The 23,594-nt window shown below is 34.3% G+C and overlaps 1 long non-coding RNA gene across 1 annotated transcript; it reads left to right on the forward strand.

The window, feature by feature from the left end:
- Window positions 1-1,526: 1,526 nt before the first annotated feature.
- LOC148764201 (uncharacterized) lies at window positions 1,527-3,423 on the forward strand. Its single transcript, XR_016024851.1, has 3 exons — window positions 1,527-1,642; window positions 2,292-2,375; window positions 3,245-3,423. It is a non-coding gene; the product is annotated as an uncharacterized LOC148764201 (long non-coding RNA).
- The last annotated feature ends 20,171 nt before the right edge of the window (window positions 3,424-23,594 follow it).

Here is a 23,594-nt window from a genome sequence, read left to right on the forward strand (position 1 = left end):
CTCGATGTTGGAAGTCCATGCTCAACCATGATGTTAAAGAAGTGGAAAATATGGCAAAAACCAACAAAGTAGCCTGCAGGACAGAAAGTTTCTCGCTACAGCGAAATTCAGGTGGCAAATCAGAATGTTTCTCGCTGCAGTAAGTTGCATGCAGCAAAAACAGAATGTTTCTCGCTGAAGTGAGAAGTAGGGCACCTAAATAAAATGGGACCTCCTTTGCACTAAATATCCATTTGGTGCTGTATTAAAATCAATTTGCAAGTAAATGGGAAATTTTCAAGATTCATCATGCCATACAATCACATATTACAATCATGATCTTTCTATTGCATATACATATACCTAAACATATATCAATTCGTATACCATTCCATCTCACCCAGCTCATGTGAAATACCCCATACTTTGATATGGTGATAAATAAAGTTGATCGAATGCAAATTGAGGTCAATTAAAATGTTTAGAAGTGATAAAAGACGAAAAGAGTAGTTTAGGATAAAATGTTTCGCAAGTGAGAAAATAATAATAATTTTATCGGAGGAGAATTTGTGAGATAAAAGGCGATTTAGAAGTCAAGTGAGGCATAATAAGGTATTTTTGGTACCAAGGAGACAAGATAAAATTTTTAGAATAAAATAATATTTTATTAATAAAATAATATTAAAATATTAATATTTAGCCGGATGTCGAAGTCAATCAAGAAGGAGGATCATATGGTTGATCCAAGTGGGGGAGAAGATGACAAGCCCAACTCTACAGAAATATTTGTGATGACATACATGTGGTGGATAGCATGTTTACATGCTAAGAGAGTCTTGAAAAATTTACAAAAGTCGGTATTGTACCTAGAGGTACAATAAAGTTGATTTAAGCCTCGAACTAGATCAAATAGAGTATTTACAATGAAATTAAGAATTTTAAAGTCCCAGAATGGGTTAATATGGTGATTCGGAGTTCGAGGATCAATTTGGAGTCAAATTGAAATTTTCGCTATCCAGGGGCAAAATGGTCATTTGCCACCTGGGGACAAAATGGAAATTTTTAGAAAAGATTTTTGGCCCCATTTGACTTATTGGAGTAAGATTTGAGGTTTAGAAGTGAAAAATTTTAATTTCGGTATAATTTGGAGTAAAAGGGTAAAATGGTAATTTTACCATTCGAAATCGAAAATTTAATTTTTTGAAAGGATTTTGATCAAATTTAATTATTTGGAGTGTGAAATGAGTATGAGGAGTGAAAATTATGCATTATGGAAAATTTTCAATTTTTGGGGTAAAAATGTAATTTTTGAAAAGTTTAGGGGCAAAAGTGTAATTTTGAAAAATTTGCTCCACCAAAACTTTGGAAAAATCTGGAAATTTCACTTAAGACTTGGATAAGTCAAAGGGAATGCATGGTGAAAGAAAATAGGACAAGTGGATGGCTAGAAAAAAAGAAATGAATTAATAAAATATTTAAAATATGAATAAAATAATATTGTTTCATTAAACAATAAAAAAGGCATAAAAAAAATCAGCCCACCCATTCTTCTTCTTCAACATTCGGCCAAGCAAGAAACAAGAGAGAGAAAGGAGAAAACAAAACCCTAGAGAGAGAAAATCAAAGAAAAAGTGTGAATTTTCAAGGAAATTAAGTGAAAAAGGTGAGATTTTTTCAATTAAGCTTGAGTTTTCTTATTCCCAAGCATTTCTCTTTATTTTCCATGATTAAATTACATGTTTTCATGATGAATTCAATTCTGAAAAAATAGGTTAGGAGAGAGAAAGTTGTTGGATTTATTTGATTTTAATTTATGTTAGTGTTTTTAGTTAGTTTAGCATATTTAGAAATAAAACAACAAGAAAAGAATTTATTTTCTCCCCCAACCATTAATGGCTGAATTTACCATGTAGTGAGTGAGGATGAGTTTGATTTTATTCTAGGAGAATTGGTTAAGGAATAATGAATTATGAGCCTAGAAAAATAATGAGAATTTTTGGAGCAAAAATATGAATTTTTACCCACTAGGGGTATTTTCGTAATTTGCTGTTGAGACTGATAATTTGCATCACACTGAGGGACATTAAGTTAATTTGGGTGCAATTGAGGTATAGAAACTGAAAAGAATTAAATTGGAGTTTAAACGAACTCGTTAGGAATTTAATCGGGTGATAAGACGAATTAGGCCAATACCGGATTTAGATAGTTACCAGTGCATTTTTGCATTCCATATCATGCATTGGTAGTCTAAATTAGTTTAATTTTGATTTAGTACCAACTTAGCGAAATTCTCGATTTTGTACTGCGTCAAGGTGGTGAGTCCTCTAATAAAGGCAAGGAAATTGCATCCGAGGACCAGTAGACAGAGTGCTTCGAAAGTCTGCATTCTAGACATTGTGAGTAAACTTATTATCGTCTTAATTATCTAGAGTAGTTTTATACAATTTTGTGATTTTATAGAAAATGAGTTTAAATGGTAAATTGTTATGTTTTAAGGGAAATTGTGATTTTATAAAATGATTTTATAAATTTTCTAGAAAATCGAATATTGGTTTTGAAAATAGAGTAATTGGAGACTGCTAGTTTGTGTTGCAAATTTATGGTTTTAAATTGAATGGCTTATGACAATAAATGAGCATGAATGGCTAAACTGATTTTGGTGTTATAATTATTTATATTGTGTATTCAGCCTTGAGAGGCTAGATTACGATAAATTGCCATGCCATGCTAGAATGAATTTTATTGAATTGGTGGAGTATATATTAATTATTTACTGCAGAGGGGGTTCCGTGGACCAGCCTATTAGAGGGGCACGGTAAACTCCATTATATTATTACCTCGAACGGAGAGGCGCGTAGGGTATCTCCTGGGGTATAGCTTAGGGTTCACTTCACGCCAAACCACCAGGTGAAGGGGAACTCAGCCAACGCCAAGGAACGGCTGTATTTTTCTCAAACAAAAATATATTTTAAGTGTATACAAAATTTTAACAGCCTTGGCGGACTCGGTTAGATGCCCTGCGCAAGGTATCACCGAGTATGAGTTTTGGCACGAGCCAAAGTTTTAAGAAATTCATAAGCCAAGTTGATTACTCGATTTTTATGGATTGATTTTATTTGGTTGAAATGAGTTGAATGGTAATGAAATTACAGTATGATGATTTATTTTAATTGTCTCCATTTACTCGACTTTAGATAGTTTAGATAGTATCTGTTTACTCACTGGGATTTTATAATCTCACCACCCTCATTTCCTCACATTTCAGGCTCAGGGAATTCCATAGTTAGCTGACTTGAACACGGACCTTCATTTGGACTCGAATCGGTAAAAGCTGTAGGTTTCCAGCTTCCGATGCATTTTGGATAGATATGGGCCCACGTGTCACTGTAAAAGAAATTTTATGCTTTGGTTATTTGCTTTATAGTATATATGAATATAATTATCTTTTACGCTATAAGAATTATGTATCGATAGTTTTATGAAAATTATTTTACAAGAAAATAGTTTATTTTATTGAATATTTTTATCATATTCAAATGGTCAAATTTTCACTTCAAATGAACGTTTTAGATACTTAATTTTTTTTTCTCATTAAGTATATATTTTCGGCTTACCTACTACATTTTTAGCAAGTTTCGAGGTTTTCGACAAAAATGACAAAAATGCCCCTGTGAGCAAAAAAAAAAATGTTATGTTATGATTTGGAAATGATTTGTAATCCTTCGTATTTTGATTATTTGATAACTATTGCTCACCGGGGAAGTGCGAAAGCTGATACGAGAGCCTTGCGAGGTTTCGATCGACATTCGGGGTGAAGAATGTTTGTCGAGGCTTCGCGGCGGTTGTCACGGGCTCGATGGGGAGTTCTGGGTCGTGACATCATGTGCATCCCCCCACATCGTGCACATAGCCGGAGTCATTGCGTGTATCCCCCCACATCGTGCACAATTAATGCCATCGTGTACATCCCTCCACATCATGCACACGGGCAATATCACCATCTATTTCCCTCACCACAATCATCATCGACAGGTGCACACTCACCCCCGCACATGCACGGTTACATTTGTCACACAATGGTACCATTTATGACATAAAATATATATATATCAACATTATACAGAAACATATGGATTCATCACAATATCCATTTCATAACATAAAAACATTTCATAAGGGCTTGTTCTCGTGTGAGTTTTGAAGAAAGAACCAATAAAATGCTTTAGGGGATTCAATCAAACATACATGTGTATATCCCAAAACATTCTTTTATGCAAGTTCACTCATCGGTATTTGTTGAACCTTTAGTTGACTCGAACTTTCCTAATGGTCCAATTGGGCTGAGGGGACTTGTTGGAACCTATCACGCACAAAAACATCACAGCCAATCCAATTTACATTAATATCGCCTCAAAAGCTATTTCCTAAATCAAGCTTTAATAGCCCTTCTGTCACAGCCCAATTTTTTAGCCATGATCGGCGTAAGGGACCATTGGGCTTAGCCCACCAAGCCCAAACAAGCCTACTTACATGATCTTATACGTTAATCCATATTCCTTTAGAATCCGAAATTCATAATGCTCAATTACAATTCCTTTGAAAACAACTCATAAAACCCAATCATGTATTCATAATGGCATCATCAACGATTATATACATACATATAATTTGACAAGTGAATCTCAGCATTCCATAACAAATAGTCATATACACGTAATTAGAACTTGACGTTAGCGGAGTGACTCTAGATGGGAGATATGACTACTGAATGTCAAAGTACCTACCCAAAAGATGGGAGTATGCAGACACCTCAATCTACGTCTCAACCACCCCTGAATATGAAAACATGAAATTGAAAACGTGAGTATAAACTTAGTGAGTGAACATAGGAAGGGAACAAGCAACGTTAAGGAACGTTTAGAAATCATGATGCACTTAAGTTCAAAATAATGCAGTTTAGTTTATTTCAATTTAAAAACCCCTCATTCAAACCCTTGGTCATTTAGTCACTTGATGACGAAAGACTCATGAACAATAAAGAAGTTGAGAAGCGAAAACTTTAGTAGAATTCAAGCAAGTCAAGCATAATAAATGGACTCTCACCGTAGTGAGAAGGCATTCTCGCTGCAACAAAATTCTGGCCAAATAAAATCCAAGGGGATTTCATTGCCATTGGGAAAATTCCACTAATGCCACATTGCATATTAAATTGAACACATTGACAATACTCAAGTTTTCAACAGTCAATGCAATCACATATTAAATCCAAACATATCTATATAGTAATTATATATATATAAGCACATACACCACCATCACCTCACCTGGCTCATGTGCATCATTACCGACATGTGCACTGCCCACTCCACACATGCACAGTTGTGCATATCACAACAGCATCATTACCGACATGTGCACTGCCCACTCCGCACATCATTACAAGCATGTGCACTGCCCACTCGGCACATACGCGGTTGTACATATCATAACAACATCATTACCGGCATGTGCACTGCCCTCTTCGCACATGCACGGTTGTAAAAATCGCGACAGCATCATTACCGACATGTGCACTGCCCTCTACACACATGCACGGTTGTATCAATTATACAAAATTACTTAACAATATATATATCATATATCTTTATATACATATCAGCGTCATATAAAAGTACATAGATTCATCACAATCATGTTCCACATCACAAAAACATTTCACTAAAGGCTTGTTCCCATGCATTTTGAAGAAAAGATAATTTAAACAGTTCAAGTGATTCGCTCAAACGTATGTACATCTACCCAAAACACTTTAGTGCAAGTTCACACACTGTCAGACCCTAACCTCTATAAGCTTGTAACTAAGCCTAGATTTAATAATACGAGCCAAGGGTAGTTTCATCATTTTCTCTAATAAACTCTTAAAAAAAAGTTTTATGATGTTTTAAGGTCTAAATGGGTATAAGACTGCATAAATGATGTGTACTGATGAAAACACGAAGGAAACTAGAAGTTTCAACAACTTTCATAATAGGGGCAAAATGGTCATTTTTCACCTCGGGTTAAAATTTTAATTTTGATGAACCCGAGTATGTTTAGACCATTATGGACCTTGTCCTAGTGTTAAAAGAGCAAAAAAATTGCATAAAAGATTGGAGGAGAATAAGTAAATTGGTGAAAGGGTATTTTCATAATTTTAAGGAAAATGATAAGATTGGCCTATAAATATCTTGAAATTTCCAACACCTTCTTGAATTTCCAGCAGCTGGTCTTCTTCTTCCCTTATTCCCTCTCACGTTTCTTCAATTCCTCCATGGGAGTTTCTTCAAGCTTCCATAACTTTCTCTCTCTAGCTTCAATTTTCATGTTTTTGGTGCACCCTTCCATAAACCCTTGTGCTCTTTTATCCTCTCACTTCAAAACTCTTGATAAATCTCATTTCTGTATTTTCTCTCACTAGTTGGACATTTTAGAGAGAGAAAGAGAAAATTACACCATTTATTTGGAAACTATTGGAAGAGAATTTGACTACAAAGGAGCCCTAAGGTAAGTGATGAATTAAGCTTGATTTTTAGCTGCAGAAAATGGCTAGTAATTGGGATTTATGAGCTGTTTTATTGTTGAGTATCTTCATTAATTTTAGTGATTAAGATAGTGAACATAGATGGCCATTTAAAGTGGCAATTGAAAGCTAGCTAAGAGATAGCTTTTAGGGTTCATAGTGTGTAAATTGACCTATTGATTATGCTAATGTGATCCTAGGTTCTAAGGAAGCCCTATCATGTCATTTGGACAATTAGGGGAATTAGAGTCATCTAAAGGCTCTACAATCAATTGGTGAGTGGACTGTCTTCAAAACTTGTTTTGGGAAACATAATGTATCTGCCACCCATTTGAATGAATTATCAAGTTTTTCCATAAAGACAAGTGCCTTGGGAACAAGCTTTTGCAAAATGGTTTTATGTTGTGATATGTGATTGCTATGGATTCATGAACTATTGTAGTATGATGATATATAAATGTGTGTGTTATGCATGATGAATGATATTATGTATAATGACTGTAACCGTGTGTGTGCACGATGTGGGGGGATGCACAAGCCGATGATAATGGTGGCGTGAGAGATGGATGATAGTGCCCGTGTGCACGATGTGGGGTGATGTACACGATGGCACTGATTGTGCACGATGTGGGGGGATGCACATGATGGTGCCGGCTATATGCACGATGTGGGGGGATGTACATGAGCCGGGTGTGATTATGATGATGTTGATGTTTATCTATGTAATTATAAATATCTAGGCTTATGACATGAAAACTTATGAATGTGATATATGATTGACATATATGAGAAATTTGATACATTGCACTTTGAGAATTTTCATGTGTTGTATGTTTATTTTGTTGGTTTAGCAGGATGGCCTTTTTGTTGAGTGAGGGAAAACTTTTCTCTTGTTGCTCTGTTTTCGCTGCAGCGAGAAACTCTCGGGTTTGAGAACCTTCACCAGAATTGGTTCTCGCTACAGCGAGAATGTATTTCGCTGCAGCGAGATAGTCACTGTAGCTTCTCGTTGCAGCGAAAAGGAATCTCGCTGCAACGAAAAAACTCTCTATTTCATTAGTTGAATTTTGCTACAGCGAGAAACCTTCTGTTTTGGTCTCCTATCTTGTCCAATTACAACCCTATCTTTCACTTCTTTGCTACCATATCAGAGCATGGACTTCCAACATTAAAGATTAGATGAGTTAAGTTTAAAATGGGGAGGTTTAGTGAGAAACCCTCAGCCAGTTGAGAAACCCTCGTTCAGCTAATAACTAAATCCCAACGTCGCTACAATGAGAATTCGTTCTCGTTGCAGTGAAGATTCGTTGTCATATTTGACTTGCTTGTGTAATATTGAAGTTTTCATTCTTCAAATGGTTCGTTATGTATGGGTCCATGATTTTCAAATGATTAATCATTTAAGGGCTTGATGAGGGGTTTTTAATAAGAATAGAAAAAAATTGCATTGTTTTGAAAAAGAATGCATCATGATTTCATTAAAGATTTCTTATGGTATGCTTGTTCCCTTCTTTGTTCACTCACTGGGTTTATACTCACCGTTTTCAACTTCATGTTTTCATATCACAAGGAAGCCGGTAACTAGGACGAGGTGTCTTTGTAGACTTGTATCCATCTTTTGGTAGGTGTCTCGGCATTTAGTAGCTATACATTCATCCGAGTCCCTCCGTTGGAGGTCGAGTATTCTTTTGTTGTATATAGACGAACCTAATGTAAATTATTGGAATACATGTTGTAGACAATGTATGTATATAATAAATGAGTAATGCCAATACGAGTTGGCAACGTCTATTACTATTTTGATTTAAAGTTATAATATGTGACTTAGCAATATTTGATGGAATAAGGAGTAGGATAAATAGATAAGCTTGCTTGGGCTTCATGGACTACGTCTATTGGGCTTTTGTGCCGGTCATGGCCCGAAATTTGGGTCGTGACACTCATCTGGCAACAATGAGATTTTAAGTTGCTATTTGTTCAAAGGTGTCTCTAACTATTTTCACTAGCCGATCCCTTGTTATTTACTCTAGCATGCCACCACAATTCTCTAACTTTATCTTTGCACTTCCTAGCAATAATACGAACTCAATATATTTAATTATATACGCATATGGGCAGCACTTCAATCAATTAATCCTTACTCAAATTTACATTTTCATCCTATCATGAAACCATCCTCAATTAACTAACATCTTAATACTTTTTTACCAAAATTACTTACATCCATTGCTTACGAAATTCCTTAGATTGTATCACCGGTAACTTATTTATGATGTCACGTGCCTACTTCAACATTTCTAAATAATTTTCACCCAAATCCATCTTATATTTTCACACATAATCCACATATTGGCAGCAACAATTATTCTCACTTTCACTCAATTATTTCCTAGTTTACACGCATCGTTATCTATATAACTTTCAATTCTTTGTTTCTCAATGCTCCATCCACAATATACCTTTTTTATTTCTTTCAAACAACATGCCATACAATCTTAACAATTTTCAACTAACTTAGGCAAATAAATCCTTTCAACAACCATAATTCCTCACAATATTCAACTCACCGTAGGCTTTAAAACATAGTGTTAAGCTTACCATTTTCCTTTTCCACTTTGAGTCCTTCATGTACCCATTGGTTTATTGGCTTAAATGTTACCAATTTTTCTCTAATCAAGCCAATCTTTGCTGCCACAAGACATTTCTCTAAGTCACTAACACATTTTCAAAGACTACTCAAGCCAAAAACAAGAATTCCTACCATTCCTTGCTTGAATCACCAAAACCAAGCTTTTTCTTCCTTTCTCTTTTTTTTTTCTTCTCCTCTTAGGGTTTTGGTGTGTTGGAAATTGGGGTTAAATGTTGTAAATTTAATGCTCAAGAAGTTTGGAGAAGAAAGGAAAGGAAAACATGGAAAGGAAAGTGAAGAAAACTTGATTTCATGGTGGATAAAGAGAAAATGGCAAGGAAGCTTAAAGAATGGCATGGAGCATGGAGGAGAAGAGGAAAAAATCTTGCTGGATAAGATAAGAACGGTTTTGGGCTGAAAAAAATCAGATTCAAACCTTCCTTTGGAAGCTTTGACCAAACTTCATGTAAAATTATCATTTTGTCCTTTTTGTTTCTTTCCATTTTAATTTAGTCCTCCCAACACTCATTTAACTCCAACTTCCTTCTACTACCTTATTCTACACATGTACAAACAAAGTATGAAGTTTGTACTCCAACGCGGTATCCCCATAATATTTAAAATATTTTTTTGCCCGTGTTATCTTTACTTAATAAAGACACGCGGCCCCATTAACATCATTTTTGTGAGACCTTGTCAAGCTCGATTAAAAGATGGTATTGTACCGAGTGGTACAACTAAGTTAAATCGAGCCTTGAACTAGTTCAAATAGAAATTATAAAAGGAAATTGAAAATTTTGAAACCCACAGAATGGCTTAGAATAGTGATTCGGAGTTCAAGGTCCAGTTTGGAGTCCATCAGGAAAATTGATCGATTAGGGACAAAACGGTCATTTTACCATTTGATGATTAAATGGAGATTTCTAGTCAAGATTTGATCACATTTGACCAAGAATAATTATATGAAATATAATTATGATTATTGGAGTATAAAATGATGTTTAGCAGTGAAAAATTATGATTCCCGGTATTTTTGGAGTACAAGGGCAAAATGGTAATTTTGCCACTAGAGGACTAAACGGGAATTTTTAAAAAAATGATTTTTTTGCCCCATTTGGTTAATATTGATCAATATTAGTGTTACTTGAGGTTGAAAAGTAGAAATAATGTGATTCTGGTACATTTCGAAGTATAGGGGTAAAATCGTAATTTTTTCGTCTCGGGGGCAAATCGGTAAATTTTTCACCCCAGCACTTCTCAAGACCAAGGGATTTTAAATGTTGTAGGATTGGATAAATACCAGAATAATTGTGATGGAAAATTAAGAAGAAAAAGTCAAAAAGTTAAAAATTGGGCCAATAAGCATGTGACACGTGGCATGCTTGATTATTTTATTAGTTTTTATAGAAATCAGCCCATTAAATCCCCAATTCTCTCACCATATTCGGCCTAGACAACCAGCAACAAGAAAAAAGGAAGAACAAAGGGAAAAATAAGAAACCTAGGTGGAAATTCAAAGAAAAAGTGAAGAAATCAAGGAAACAAGCTAGGTAAGTTAAAATTTCTTTAATTCTCCTTGATACCTAGCTTACCCATGCTTTTGTTCTTGATTTCCATGGTTGAATATTGAGTTATCATGATGAATTCAATTCTGAAAAATGGGTATGGAAGAGGAATTGTTGTTGGAATAATTTGATTTTAGACTATGTTAGTGTTTAGGGATAGTTAAGCATAGTTATTAACAAAAACACAAAAGAAATATTCAATTTCTCTAGGGTTCCTTGTTGGTCGAACCATGAGGGCTGAATATCAATTGGGGATTGTTTTTATTATAAGAAAAAATGAATTAATTTAGAGGTGATTTGGACACAATTGCCAATTAATGGGGTGATCGGTCGAATTTAATCGATACCGCGATTAAGCGGTAATCTAACGTATTTTTGCATTTACATATCAAGCATTAGTAATTTAAATTAGTTTATATCAATTTAGGGACAATATAGTAAATTCCTCGACTTTGTTATTTGTCAAGGTAGTGAGATGTCTAGAAAAGGTAAAGGAATTACGCTTGAGGACTATTAGTCCGAGTGCACCCGAAATCTAGATTTTTCGACACCTGTGAGTGGACTGCCTATCAAAATTGTTTTGGGAATATGACTTTTTTGAACAAAGTGTTTGAATAATTTTATGCAATTTTTCATGAAAATGAATGCCTTGGGAACAAGCTTTTGAGAAAAGGTTTATGTTATGAAATGTGGTTATTATGGATTTCTATGTGGCTGCATTATGTTGATATACATATATGCTTGAATATAATGTTGTGTAATTATGTTGACTCCGCTATGTGCGAGTAGGGAGTAAGCATAAACCGAGGATGACCTGGTTATGTGCGAGTCAGGAGTGCGCATAACCCGGTGATGACCCGATTATGTGCGAGTAGGGAGTGCGCATAACCTGGTGATGACCCAGCCATGTGCGAGTAGGGAGTGCACATGAGCTGGTGATGATGATGATGAGCTAGTGATGATGATGATGGGTTGGTGAGATGATGATGATGGGTATATATGTATATATATATATATATATACATATGTAAATGTGTGTGTTATAGCAAATTGATGGACAATGATTTATGGTTGTAATGTACGTAAAATTTGACACATTGTACTTTGAGAATTTTCATGAATTTTATGTTGATTTTATTAGTTTAGCAGGATGGCTTTTTGTTGAGTGAGGAAAAATATTTCTCTTGTTGCTCCGTTTTCGCTGCAACGAAATTCATGCTCGTTGTAGCGAGAAACTCTCAGGTTTGGAGGGGTTTTAAATAGGAATGAACTAAATTGCATTGTTTTGAAACAAGTGCATAATGATTTTAAATTCTCCCTAATTGTTGCTTGTTCCCTTCCTTGTTCACTCACTAGGTTTATACTCATCATTTTCAAATTCATGTTTTCATATCACGAGGCAGTCGATAATTAGGACGAGGTGTCCGTGTAAACCTGTGTCCATCTTTTGGTAGGTGTCTCGGCATTCGGTAGCTGTATATTCATCCGAGTCTTTTCGCTGGAAGTCGAGTATTATTTTGTTATGTATAGATGAACTTAATGTAAATTTTAAATGAGTAATGCTAGTACTAGTTGGCAATGTATATCACTATTTTGATTCAAAGTTATGAAATATGACTTAGTGATAATAGATGGAATTATAAGTAAGATAAATAATAGGCTTGCTTGGGTTTAGTGGATTACGTCCATTGGACCCATGCGCCGATCATGGCCCGGAATCTGGGTCGTGACAATTTTTTTCCAAAATTCTCTCATTCTTCTTCTTAATAATAAAGCATGTAACACATGGCTTGATTCCTTGAAATTTGGTAAATTTCTCTTGAATTTCTTAACTAGGGTTTTGCTCTTCTTCTTTTCTTCCCTTTCTTCCTTTGGCTGACCAAGAGAAATGAGTTGGGAGGGTTATAGGCCGATTTTTAAAGCCAAATAATAAAATTATCCAAGCTTCACACTTGTCACCATGTTATTGGTCAATGTTTAAAAACTTAATAATTAAGCTTTCTTCCACCGCCACATAAAATCCTTCAATTATCCATGATATAAAATGCTAATGGCTGTAATCCATGGGCATGACAAGTGTTGGGTGGTGTAAAATTACAATTTTGCCCCTAGGGTGGCAAAATGATTATTTTGTCCTTATTCTCAAAAAAACGCCGAAATTAAAAATTTTCACTTCTTAAACACAAATTATACTCCAAATGATCAATCTTAGTCAAAAATTTCATCCAACACTCAAATCTTAACCTCGGGTGGCAAAATGACCATTTTGCCCCTAGGTCATGAAAATTCTAATTTGACTCCAAATCGGTCCTCGAACTTTGAATCATCATTTTAAGTTATTCTGGGGTTTTAAAATTCTCAATTTCATCTTATAATCTCTATTTGGACTAGTTCGAGGCTTAATTCAACTTAATTGTACCATTTGGTACATTGTTGTCCTTTAACGATTTTCAAGGTACCTAAGTAAGCAAACATGCATTCTTATGTAGGAATGGCATAATAAACATATTATAGAGCCGAGCTTGACATTTTATCTCGCAAAGTCTTCTCCAATAAAAATATTATTATTTTTTTATTATTTCCTCGTGTACGAAATATTTTATCCCAAACTATTTCTTTCATCTTTCATCATTTCTAAACATTATAATTAACCTCAATTGGCATCCAATAAGCTTTATTAGTCACCATATCAAAGTACGGGGTATTATACCTTCCTATCTACCTTTCAATTACCATTTGATTGGCTATTCAATTTCTCTTTTTTAGTAACACTAGAAATAGATAAACAACTTCAGCAATAACACAACTCATAACTTCAATTACTAGACATTATCAACAACTTAAAACCACTCCTAATTCGTCACTCACCTTGGTGGATTGTAATCAAATTCCTTCCCAAGAGTCCTCAAGCTATCATGAAATCTTTCTCTCTCTCTCTCTTTCTCTATCTCTACACAGTTCATCTGGTGAGAAAAAGTATTGAAGAAAGACTTTTAAGGGTTTGTTTAAGGTGAGGGAGTAAAAGAGTATGAAAAACCCTACAACAAGGTGTGTAAAGCACGAAGATTGAGGTTAGTTTGAGAGAGTGATGGAAGCTTGAGAGAAGCTTTCATGGAAGATGAGAGAAACGTGAGATGGGAGGAAGAAGAAGAAGTTGCTGGAGAAATGAAGAAGTTGTTGGAAAAAATGAGATCTTTATAGCCAAAGCTTATTCAATCTCTATTGAAATTACGAAAATGCCCTTAGCAAGGTAGCTTGTTCTCCTCCAATCCTTGGTGCAATCATTTTATTCTTTTGACACTGGACAAGGTCCATAATAGTCTAGAAATACTCAGGTTCACAAAAACTTAAAAATTTCGACCCGAGATGGGAAATGACCATTTTGCCCCTACCTTGAAAATCATCATTATTTTTATTTCCTTCGTCATTTTACCCTTATTTTCATCATTCACTTATGCTTTAGGCCTACTTAAGCCTTAATATTATTTGAAAGCCTACTTCTAGGGGCTCGTTAAAGAATTGACGAAATTACCCCTGGCTCGTGTTATCGTGTCTACACCTAGTTATGAGCCTATAAAGGTCGAGGCCTCACAAGTAGGTCAAATTTATAATCTACAATTCATCTTCCACTTCCACATTGTTTTTTCAGATTCGTCAATAATTTTCTTTTACCAAATACTCTAGACAAACAAATTTGAATGATGCAAATAATATTTATATGGAAAGCTTATCATGCAACGATTCTATTGGTATAAAAATCATGCATAAAAAAAAATCAAAGACTAAGATAAAATTCAGTCAAAGTTTTAAGTCAGATAGCTAGGCCTTTATTTTTCTTCATATTTACTCATCAAACAAAGCTCAAATTTTCTAAAGTTTATTAAGTATATATGAGCGTCATACTAGTGACTCCATATGTTTTTTATCATAACAAAACATTCCTTATTTATTGGTGTCTAATTATATTATTTAAGTGTGTAGGAGAAAGCTTAAATTTTTTAACATATTTATTAACTGAAACTAAGTCAAGATGCTTGTTCAATTGCAAGATGTGTTAATTTGTTAAACAAGCAAAGAAGAAAGAGCTTTAATGAAGACAGATTAGTCTTAACCAACTAACACAGATCCTTAATCAATTAAAATAACTTTAGGCACTACACTAAGGACAAGCAAAAAGGTCTTAACTGGTTAACACAAGGCTTTATTAGTTTTGGAATAGAACATTGTTCATTTTAATTGATCAAAAAGTCTTTTAACTAATTAAAATGTGTCTGCGTGAAAGACGTGTAAGAACTCAGTAATGTTTTCATCAATCAAAGTTTACTTTAATTGATTAAAACAGTTCTGTTTCAAATTGGGGTTCAAAGTTAGTAGAAGTTTTAATTGATTAAAATTCATTTTAACCGATTAAAATGTTTATCTGTCAGCTTAAAAAAAATCTTGGCCCCTAAAAACGTGCATTATGAGCACTCTCATGATCATTTGGTGCAAATGCATGTTCTGGAAATTGCAAAACTTGATGAAAAAGGGAAAACTTTCATGAATGTTTGAATCTTTTTGTTCCAAAACATGACACTCATATTGATATTATCAATTCTTTTGTGCTTAATTGACAAAATTCGAAAAATGAAAAATTGTTCATGAGTGCTTGACTTTATTATTTCTCATGTGCTTACATTCAAAAATCATGTCTTGAGAATTGAAATGTTTAAATGCTTAGTCTAGAAACAATTCTTGAAATATGTTTCATGTTTGTACTTAAATGATTGTTTCAAGATTGAATCATTGCCTAGACTCATAAATTGACTAAGATGAAATCATTGAACTTAATGAATTTTTTTTTAGTACATCTATTGTTTTAGTCAAGTCAAATGACTTTCAATCTTACTTGACCTTAATGATTAAAGTCTATAACTTAACTAAAGTGATAGAACTGCTTATAGTGTTTAATTTCATAACTCAAGTCAAGTTTGATCATGACATAGAGTTTATGTTGACAGTTGAAATATCCTTTGACTATGCATTTGAATATTACTATGTCTTCACTGAGCCTTAAGTTTTTACATGATCTAAAAATTTGGTGTGCATCCACTCTAGCTCATAGGTTATTATAAATAACTTGGAATGTCGAATGAAACATAACCTATAGCTTAAGTGAGTAGTGAATGCCGAATGTGCTTTTATTGAATACTTATTTCTTGAATGGTGTTCATTGATGCTTGGGTGTTTACTTTTGACATATTCATGAGTTGAGTGCTTTATTTTCAGTATTCCACCCTCACGAACTATGAGGATTATGGAGAAATAACATGTACCACATTGAAGTTTAATGCTTGCATATTCTTGAATGGGTATATATGTTTATTATTATGACATTGAAATCATGCTTGCATTTCGTTAAAGAAATTAGATTCATAATAAATGAAGATAACTGTTTTATTTCTTCTAATCATGCTTGTGCTTACTTGATCATAATATTCTCTTACATGATTGTAATAAGTATGAAATGCTTTGGCAATACTTCATTAATAATCATATTTTCTTAATGTGAAAATTCTCCTTGAATTGATAGTTTCATACATGATTTAGAGAATATATATTTCTTGGAATGTTTGTTAAAGAAATAATTTATAGTAATTAAGAATGCTTATTGATGATATTTTTTTATAATTTCTCCTTGAGTTCCTTTTTGTCACGACCTAAATTTCGGGCCATGACCGACGCATGGGCCCAATGGACGTAGTCCACTAAGCCCAAGCAAGCCTATTAATCTGACGTGTTCATCATCCCATCATAATTGCTAAATCATATTTCATAACTTAGAATCAAAATAAAATTAAACATTTGCCAACTCATATTGGCATACCAATTAAGTGTACATTGCCTACAACATGTATCTGAATAACTTACATCAAGTTTGCCTATACATCTCAAAAAGAAGACTTGACTTCCAGCGGAGGGATTCGGATGTATGTACAGCTACTGAATGTTGAGACACCTACCAAAAGATGGATATAAGTCTACAAGGACACCTCGTCCTAGTTACCTGCTACCTCGTGATCTGAAAACATAAAGTTGAAAACGGTGAGTATAAACCCAGTGAGTGAACAAGAAAGGGAACAAGCATACCATAAGGAATCTTTAATGAAATCATGATGCATTCTTTTTCAAAACAATGCAATTTGTTTCTATTCTTATTAAAAACCCCTCATCAAGCCCTTAAATGATTAATCATTTCAAAATCAAGGATCCATACATAACAAACCATTTGAAGAATGAAAACTTCAATATTACACAAGCAAGTCAAATACGACAACGAATATTCGTTGTAGCGGAAAGGCATTCTCGCTGCAGCGAGAATAAATTTTTGTTGCAGCAACGTTGGGATTTAGTTATTAGCCGAACGAGGGTTTCTCAACTGGCCGAGGGTTTCTTACTAAACTCCCCCATTTTAAGCTTAACTCATCTAATATTTAATGTTGGAAGTCCATGCTCTGATATGGTAGCAAAGAAGTGAAAGATAGGAGCCCAAAACAGAAGGTTTTTCACTGCATTGAGACTTTTTCTCACTGCAGTGAAATTGTAACCTAGAAATAGAAGGTTTCTAGCTGCAGTGAAATTTCGCTGATGAAACAGAGAGTTTTCGCTGCAGCGAGAAGCTACAGTGACTATCTCACTGCAGCAAGAACCAGTTTTGGTGAAGGTTCTCAAACCCGAGAGTTTCTCGCTACAGCGAGAATGAATTTCACTGCAGCAAAAATAGAGCAACAAGAGAAAAGTTTCCCCTCACTCAACAAAAAGGCCATCCTGCTAATCCAACAAAATCAACATACAACACATAAAAATCCCAAAGTGCAATGTATCAAATTTCTCATATATGTCAATCATATATCACATTCATAAGTTTTTGTTTCATAAGTCTATATATGCATAATTACATTGATAAACATCAACATCATCATAATCACACCCGGCTCATGTACATCCCCCCACATCATGCACACAAGCATTATGATCATCCATCTCTCACGCCACTATCATCACCGGCATGTGCATCCCCCCACATCGTGCACACACATGGTTACAGTCATTATACACAATATCATTCATCATGCACAACACACACATTTATATATCATCATACTACAATAGTGCATGAATCCATAGCAATCACATATCACAACATAAAACCATTTTGCAAAAGCTTGTTCCCAAGGCACTTGTTTTTATGAAAAACTTGATAATTCATTCAAATGGGTGGCAAATACATTATATTTCCCAAAACAAGTTTTGAAGGCAGTCCACTCACTAATTGATTGTAGAGACTTTATATGATTCCAATCCCCCTAATTATCTAAACGAAATGATGGGGCTTCCTTAGAACCTGGGATCATATTAGCATAATCAATAGGTTATTTTACACACTATGAACCCTAAAAGCTATCTCTTAGCTAGCTTTCAATTGCCACATTAAATGGCCATCTATGTTCACTATATCAATCACTAAAAGTAATGAACATACTTAACAAAAAAACAGCTCATAAATTCCAATTACTAGCCATTTTCTGCAGCTAAAAATCGAGCTTAGTTCATCACTTACCCTAGGGCTCCTTTGTAGTCAAATTCTCTTTCAATAGTTTCCAAATAAATGGTGTAATTTTCTCTTTCTCTCTCTAAAATGTCCAGTTAGTGAGAAAAAGTACAGAAAGGAGATTTATCAAGGGTTTTAAAGTGAGAGGATGAAATAGCACAAGGGTTTATGGAAGGGTGCACCAAAAGCATGAAAATTGAAGCTAGAGAAAGAAAGTTATGGAAGCTTGAAGAAACTCCCATGGAGGAATTGAGGAAATGTGAGAAGGAAGAAGGGAAGAAAAAGACCAGCTGTTGGAAATTCAAGAAGGTGCTGGAAATTTCAAGATATTTATAGGCCAAACTTATTCATTCCCTTAAAATTATGAAATTGCCCCTCCACCAATTAACTTACTCTCCTCCAATCTTTCATGCAATCTTTTTGTTCTTTTGACACTAGGACAAGGTCCATAATGGTCTAAACATACTTGGGTTCATAAAAACTTAAAATTGTAACCAAAGGTGAAAAATGACCATTTTGCCCCAATTATGAAAATTATTGAAACTTCTAGTTTTCTTCGTGTTTTCATCAGCACACATCATTTATGCAGTCTTATACCCATTTAGACCTTAAAATATCATAAAACTTTCTTTTGGGAGCTTATTAGAGAAAATGACGAAACTACCCTTGGCTCGTATTATTACATCTAGGCTTAGTTCAAGACTATAGAGGTTAGGGTCTCACACTTTTATATATATGAATTAGAGAATTTCCTGGAAATGCTTGACTGATATTGTTTGGTGATACTTACGAAATAGTGATTGAGAATAAATAATGAATGTTTGATGATGATTAATTTTTTTTCGGCATATATTATATTTTTCGATACTTGATAATGATTAATTATTGATAATAGTTTATGATAATTGAGAATGATGCTTTAAGACTAATGATACCTTAGGCATGCCTAGGAACTGCTTTGCTAATATTTCTTGAAAATATAAGTATTTGATGCATATATTGAACACCTACTTAAATGCTCATACTCATCTAGTTTCATGAATACTTAAGTATTAGATGAAAATGTTGAATATCTACTTAAATACTCATTTATTCTAGGCTCATAATTTCTCTTTTAACAATTGGTGTTTTAACAATTAAAAACTTGTTGGGCTTATGATTTGTCGAAGGGAGAGTAAGATTAAGCCTTAAAATGATTATGTCCTTTATCACATCTCTTTTTGCATCATGTTTTGATTATCGTTGATTTATTAAAGGGGAGCATTTGAATTAACTTTGTCTTGCTCTTAACCCCTCATTTGAGAAAGAACAAAGAACTGTTGTGTTTAATGTAAAGAACTGCTATACTTGAACGCTTAATTTTCTTGGAATGCAGCTTATAATTGTCATGAAATGTTTATGGCACTTATGCTTGCATTACACTTGTAAATTCTCTTTAAATGCAGAGGGATAGGCCAAACAATAGGGAGAAACTCTTGCAATTTCTTTTTAAATCTAGCGACATTACTCATTAAAGGAGAGTTTTGAATATCTTTCTTTAATGATGACAAAAAAGGGGAGAAGTGTGAAACCTCGACCTTCATAAATGCATAACTCAAGGTAGAACTTATGTTTAAAGGTTTAATTTTAGCTAATGATCCTAGTTTTATGTTACTTATAATTATTTTATGTCGTTATAGGAATAGGATTAAAAAATAATTTCAATTGGTGGAAAAATGTGCATAATGGGCTGTTGCTCTATTTGCATATGTTTTGGTTTTTCAAGTATAAATCCCACTAAAGAAGTCCAAATAACATGATTTTTAAACCATTAGAAAGATAAAATATAGGGCTACAACTTTGATGTTTACTACTTTGCCCAGTTTTGACGAGAATATGGTCAAAATCCTTGTCAAAGTAAAAGTATTGCGCTAGAAGAACAGATTTGGACAAAACATTTGAGCGCCGCAGCGTTGGAAATTGAGTGCTGCGGCCCTAACCGTAAATTTCACAAATAACAAGTTTAAGGGATTTTTGAAGCTAGGACTTTTGGGAGCTACTTAAAGGACCTCTTTCAGAGGATTTTGGACCTTTTCCCAATATCAAAAGAGTAAAAAGATTGCACAAGAAAATGAGGAAGACGAGTGGCCTTGTTAAAGGCATTATTGTAATTGCATGAGAAATTAGATAAGCTTTAACTATAAAGATCTCATCTTTTCCAACAGCTTCCACATTTCTCCAGCAACTTTTTCTTTTTCCTCTTCCCATCTCACGTTTTTCTCCTTTTCCATGAAAGTTTCTCTCAAGCTTCCATCACTCTCTCAAACTAACCTCAATTTTCGTGCTTTACACACCCTGTTGTAGGGTTTTGCATACTCTTTTACTCCTTCACCTTAAACAAACCCTTAAAAGTCTTTTTTCAATACTTTATCTCACCAATTGAACTTTGTAAAGAGAGAAAGAGACATTTCATAATAGCTTAAGGACTCTTGGGAAGAAATTTCATTACCATCCACCAAGGTGAGTGATGAATTAGGATTGGTTTTAAGTTATTGATGATGGCTAGTAATTAGAGTTATGAGTTGTGTTATTTGCTGAAATTGTTTATCTATTTCTAGTGTTACTAAAGTAGAGAAACGGAATAGCCAATCAAATGGTAATTGGAAGGTAGATAGGAAGGGCTATTGAAGCTTGAATTGGGAAACAACTTTTGGAGTGATATTAATGTAAATTGGATTGGCTGTGATGTTTTTGTGCGTGATAGGTTCCAACACGGCCCCTCAGCCCCATTTGGACCATTAGGGAAGTTAGAGTTGATTAAAGGTTCAACTAGTACTGGTGAGTGAACTTGCATTAAAAGGTTTTGAGATATACTCATATATGTTGATTGAATCCCTTAAAACGTTTTACTTGGTTCTTTCTTCAAAACTTGAACGGGAACAAGCCCTTATGAAATGTTTTTATGTTATGAAATGGATTGTGTGATGAATTCATATGTTTTTATGTAATGTTGATATATATATATATAATATGTCATAAATGGTACCATTGTGTGACAATGCAACCGTGCATGTGCGAGGTGAGTGTGCACTTGCCGACGATGATGGTGGTGAGGGAGATGGATGGTGATACTGCTCGTGTGAACAATGTGAGGGGATGCACACAATGGCATTAATTGTGCACGATGTGGGGGGGATGCACACGATGACTTCGGCTATGTGCACGATGTGGGGCGATGCACATGAGCTGGGTGAGATGGGGTGGTATACGAATTGGTATATGCTTAAGTATATGTATATGCAATAAAAAGATCATGATTATAATATGTGATTGTATGGTATGATGAATCTTGAAAATTTTCCATTGACTTGCAAATTGATTTTCTTACAGCGAGAAACATGCTGTTTATGTTGCCTTGCTTGGATGATTGCTGGAAATTTCCTCTCTTTCCAATTTTATGTCGAACATGGTTCTTTCATCATTAAATGATTTTATAACCCAAGGTTAAATGGAGGGATTTTAATAAGAACTTGAACTAAGTTGCATTGTTTTCAAATAAGTGCATCATGATTATCAACTTTCTTGTTTGTTCCCTTATTATGTTCATTCACTGAGTTTGTAGTCACTGTTTTCAACTTCATGTTTTCAAATTAAGAGGCAGTTGGAACCTAGGCTGAGGTGTCCACGTAGTCTCGTCTCTTTGGTAGGTATGTTGGCATTCAGTAGCTGTCCTTTCACCTTGGTCATTTCGCTGGAGGCCCAGAGTCATTTTGTTTGTAAATACGTACATGTGATGTAAAGAACTAAAATGCAAGCCTTAGAGCATATATGTATATTTTGATTATTAAGCCACCATGAGTGGCAATGGTTAACATTATTTGGGTTAATGTGAAATGTAGTTTTGATTGATATAGCATATTAATTAGGTTCTTATAGATTGGAAGTATTAAAGTTGACTTTAAGAATAGTTGATGGAATGATGAGCAGGATTATATAAGTAGGCTTGCTTGGGATTAGTGGGCTATGCCCATTGGGTCCATGCACCGGTCATGGCTCGAAAATCGAGTCGTGATAAGAAGGATGACTAAGTTAAATAGAGTTTGATAGGTCTTTATGTTCAATTAATGTGGGTGATGCTTAGTTATGGTTTTGTTGAATATTATGTGCTAAGTATTATGAATATTGAATATATCTTGCTTAGCTACTATGGATATTGTATATCTTATTTAGTTATTGTCGATATTGTGAAGATTTTCTAACAAATCTTTTAAAAACTAAAAGCATATATTGAAGGGGAGTAATCCCTCAACAACACATAGGTACAAAGTTCACATAAACATTGCACTTTTAATCTAAGGGTGTTTTGTCATCATCAAAAAAAGGGAGAATGTTAACTTCATATGTTTTTTAAGAAAAAAAAACATTCCTTATTTATTGGTGTCTAACTATATTATTTAAGTGTGCAGGAGAAAGCTTAACTTTCTTAACATATTTATTGTTCAAAACCAAGTCAAGATGTCTGTTCAATTGCAAGATGGGTTAATTGGTTAAACAAGCAAAGAAGAAAGAGCTTTAATGAAGATAGATCAGTCCTAATCGACTAACACAGATCCTTAATTAGTTAGAGCAATTTTGGGCACACTAAAGACAAGCAGAAAGGTCCTAATAGGTTAACACAAGGCTTATTCAGTTAATAAGGTACCAGACACAAAATATAATGTTATTAATTGCTTAACCAAAAGGGGTTAATCGATTAACGGTCAAACTTGAAGTACCTAAAAAAGTCAACATTCAAATTTAAAATGAAGTTGACCATTGAAGAGCACCAAATGAAGGATTTCAAATTTGAAGATATTTTAATCAGTTAATGTTTATTTCAATCGATTAAAGTTGAAAGAAGAAAAGCCTCAATTATTTAAAAGAGGACTAACCACTTAAAGGAAGACTACTAATTGGAGAAGTTTGAAAACAAAATGTTCTTAATCAGTTAAAGCCATCTTTAGCCAGTTAACATAGTGAAGCAAACCACTAGACACAAAAGGTTTAATCCGTTAAAGCTTATCTTTAATCGGTTAACAAGGTAATGCCAGCAAATTTGAAAGAGTTGTAAGAAGACAAAATAACGACTATTTCTGCTCCAAAACTGGTTTTGGTTAGAAAGTGTCCTCCAAGTACAAATAAGGGTTCAAACGGTCATAAATGTAAGAGAGAACTTGTCACGACCCAAATTCTGGGCCATGACCGGTGCATGGGCCCAATGGACGTAGTCCACTAAGCCTAAGCAATCCTATT

The sequence above is a fragment of the Theobroma cacao genome, chromosome 2 (genome assembly GCF_053813885.1).
Source record: "Theobroma cacao isolate CCN51 chromosome 2, ASM5381388v1, whole genome shotgun sequence".
Taxonomy (NCBI): domain Eukaryota; kingdom Viridiplantae; phylum Streptophyta; class Magnoliopsida; order Malvales; family Malvaceae; genus Theobroma; species Theobroma cacao.